The following is a 3,934-nucleotide window of genomic DNA, read 5'->3' as shown; positions in this document are numbered from 1 at the left end:
TACGCTACCTACCCAACATAAAACTACCCTTAGCAAAACCTACCCTACCTCCCCAACATAACAAAACCTACCCTACCCTACCTCCCCAACATAACAAATCCTACCCTACCTACCAAACATAAATCTCCGCTTAACAAATTCTACCCTACCTAAGAAACATAAATCTACCTTTCATGGTCCTCTGAAGAGAGGGGTGGAGAGGTTAAAACAAAACAAATCATTAATCACATAAAACATTGTATTGGTCTGTTTTACACACTTTGCACACAGTTAATTAAAAGATAACCTACTAAACCTCAACAACTACAAACTATTTAGAAACAGTAGATGGGATGGTTCATGACTGTGACATGAAGTAGAACATTTCCATAACTGCATCATATGTGAATTATATTAAAAACACCAAAAGAGTGGTGTCACAATAATATTGGAAAGTAGACTTACCATGTTTCCAAGTTGGAATATTTTCAGTGTTGTAAATTCTGCAACCAGCAGCAGATTCTTCCTTTTAAATAAAGCAGAAAAAGGGGCGGGTTGTGAACATACACACCGATGGTTTAGATCCCATGTATACATTACTTTGTTCTCTGTGTCAACCCCATACTCATGTTTAAATATTGATATACACTTCCAGTAAAAGCAGACATGGAGACACATAGAGGTATTGTTTTTTTTATTACAGTTTCCCTGCTGTTAAACAAATGTTAAACAAGTCATCAAATACCTAAACATTCGTCCACTCTCAGATTCTAATCATCTAATCACCACAATGTCTGTAGCTCTAACAGCTAGTTACTTTGTATTATTTTAGGAAAATTCTTTTTTAAAAAATTTAAAACAACACTGAAAACACTGAAAATTAGCAGTTCAGTAAAAATGACCAAAACATATCTGTGATACAAAAAAGTAAATCTTTAGAACTACTTAAATGCTTTAAGTTCTGCACTAAATTAATTCATATAAATATGTGGCTAAAACCTAATATTCATATTTTACTTATTGTGTTAGATTTACAAGTTTTGCATGTGCTTAGAAAACTAAAAAAAAAATTAATGCGCAAAATTTCCTTTGGATATGTAGCTACGTATAATATTGTAGCAGTTTCAGAATAAAGGTGGGGCATGGCTTTTGAATTAGATTTGCAAATGATTCCCAGGAACTTTAATCTGATTTTTAATAATTTATATTAATTTTGAGCACAAAGGAAGGGTTCTTTTTAATATTTCTTGTTTCGTGTTGGATTTAAGGCCTGGGATCATTGTGTTACAAACTGATTTGTAAGAGCAAGTGTTTCGGTAAAGTGTTCCTAGTTTGTGTTTCTCAGTCAGCTGTATAAACGTGTGTGCACGCAAGTGTGTTAAATAGTCTTGTTGGGTTCTTTTTATGGAGAACAAAAGAAAACGTTTGATTTGCTTGTTTTATTTGCGTTTATTTGTAAAAATATTTCAAATTTAAAATGAATTAGATTTGATCCAAAATTACATGAAGTTAATTTTACTTTTTAAAAAAATCTAATGTAAGATTATTGCCAAAAGATTTTTTTTTAATAAATTTGATTCTTTTTTTTCAGTGAATGACAAAAAACATAAATGTTCTTTAATAAAACATGCAGTTTGTCACTGTTTGGCATATTTTTAAATGCTTTTTCTGCTGTATTAATGAAATGTTATGTAAATTACCAGTCTGCATGCATGTCTGTTACCATCAAAATAAATAAATGCTAATCAGAGATTACTATGTTGAGTAAGGGGACAGTATCTTCCATCATTACACATGCACGTGGAAGTGAGTGGATATCAAAGTGAGTGGATATCAAAGATATCAAAGGATAGTTATTTTCCCAAAGCCCTTTTTCATCACAAGCAATGTTATTTGTATAGAACAAGCTGATGGTTTATGAATGATGGTGTCTGCCATATGCACAATTCATTGGGACTCAACTCACTCAGTGATCCTGTACAACTCCTTTCACATTTATGGTATTACTACACTAGTCACTGAAATGGATTGCATAGGTAGGCGATCACTCTGGTTCCATCATGAGGGCATTTAAGCTAGATTAACTCATAAGTAACCAAAATCTCCACCACCATTGATGTGCCCTGTTTTGTCTCCACCACTGTTAAAATCTTTTATATAATAGTTTGTCTTGTTCAGTGTATTGCAACATAGTGGTATGATCACATTATTGTATCATCAATTCATTTACATTAAACTACAAATCATGTTGAATGAATATTGGAAGGGAATGACAATATGCAGTCAAAACACTGACGCTGGCCAATCTCAGTATACGCTCTGAAATAACTTTTGAACTAAATTATAAAGAATGCAAGGAAAGTATTTTCTCCCACTGATTCAGTCTCAGCAAAGCATTATATTATATCGCACAAACGGTACATTATTTGCAAAAACTGCACATATCCGCACTTTATACTGTATCTGTACTGTCAGACTGCTGCTGCCATCATACATACATATATATATATATATATATATATATATATATATATATATATATATATATATATATATATATATAAGAATACAGAGAATCATACAGGATGTGTACACGGTGTTACACTAAGAATGAAAAATATTTCAAATTCTAGATTTATCAGCTGTGTCAAATATTAAGACCCTAGTTGCACACACTTTAAGCTTTAAGTTCTGCACTAAATTAATTCATAAATATGTGGCTAAAACATAATATCCATATTTTACTTGGTGTGTTAGATTTGCATGTGCTTAGAAAACTAAAAGTTCAGTGATCCAGTACAACTCCTTTCACATTTATGGTATTACTACACTAGTCACTGAAATGGATTCAATGGAGTCCAAAAGGTCCAAAATCAGGGACCTCCCTAAAACCTCACGTGCCAGTGTTAAGATAATTTGGTGTAATTGAATTTGCTGTTGTGTGAGCATACCTTTATTCAGTTGCTTTACAAATACAGGAGCAGACATGAGGTAAAAAGTTCAAACAGCCCTGAAGCAAGACCCACACAGCTTGTTTAGAGAACAAAGCAAATAGACATTAGGTACTATATGAAGAATACAGAGAAATATACAGGACGTCTACAGCTTGTGTAGAGTGCATGAGCTCTTGGCTTGAAAGATGCTCTGAGGTCATGGTAAATAGAGAATTTTTTTAGTCCCTCAATATGAAATAAAGTCTATTAATGTGCGTCTGACTATCACAAAAGTATATCATTAAAGTATGTAACATCAGTTGACTAAAAAACTGAACAAAGTTCTGAAAAATGTGACGCTCACAGGAAAACTTTTGAATTCGTCTGATCTGATGGTGAAATGTGATTTTAATTAAGTGTATGGTCTAATGTAAATGTAAACATGGTATTACATCCAAAATAAATACTTGCTGGAAAATTACTTTGCTTTGTTATCAGATGTAGGTAGTACAAGAGTATTTGACTATAAAATGCTTTTTTAAAAATCATCATAGTGTTTTTTTATGTAATCAATTTAAAATATGGAACTTTTAAAGTATTTTTAATATTTGATATTTTACATATTTAGATTTAAATTCCAATAAAAATGCAGTAGTGCCCTCTCTGAACCCTGATAACCTCCAGTTCATGCGCCACTGTGTACAAACAATGAATATTGAAAGGGAATGACAATATACAGTGAAAACACTGACGCTGGCCAATCTCAGTGAACGCTCTGAAATAACTTTTGAATTAAATTATAAAGAATGCAAGCAGGAAAGTATTTTCTCCCATTGATTCAGTCTCAGCAAATCATTATATTATATCGCACAAACGATATATATATATATATATATAATATCATATTTTTTATGTATATAGTTTTCTTTATATATTCTTTATATTTAATATTTTTCTATATTTCTATATTTTCTTATTTTATGTCGGAACAGTTGTATAAAGCATTTCACTGCAAGTGGTAC

The 3,934-nt window shown here is 31.7% G+C and overlaps 1 long non-coding RNA gene across 1 annotated transcript in view; it reads right to left on the bottom strand.

Annotated features, from left to right (window-relative positions):
• Positions 1 to 564, bottom strand: part of LOC113546140 (uncharacterized) — a 1,736-nt gene extending 1,172 nt beyond the window's left edge. The window contains exon 1 of the long non-coding RNA XR_004578613.2: positions 445 to 564. This is a non-coding gene — a long non-coding RNA (uncharacterized LOC113546140). The remainder of the gene's footprint in view (positions 1 to 444) is intronic.
• Positions 565 to 3,934: the final 3,370 nt, after the last annotated feature.

The sequence above is a fragment of the Pangasianodon hypophthalmus genome, chromosome 8 (assembly GCF_027358585.1).
Source record: "Pangasianodon hypophthalmus isolate fPanHyp1 chromosome 8, fPanHyp1.pri, whole genome shotgun sequence".
NCBI classification, from domain to species: Eukaryota; Metazoa; Chordata; class Actinopteri; order Siluriformes; family Pangasiidae; genus Pangasianodon; species Pangasianodon hypophthalmus.
This window is presented reverse-complemented; position numbering and strand designations above follow the sequence as displayed.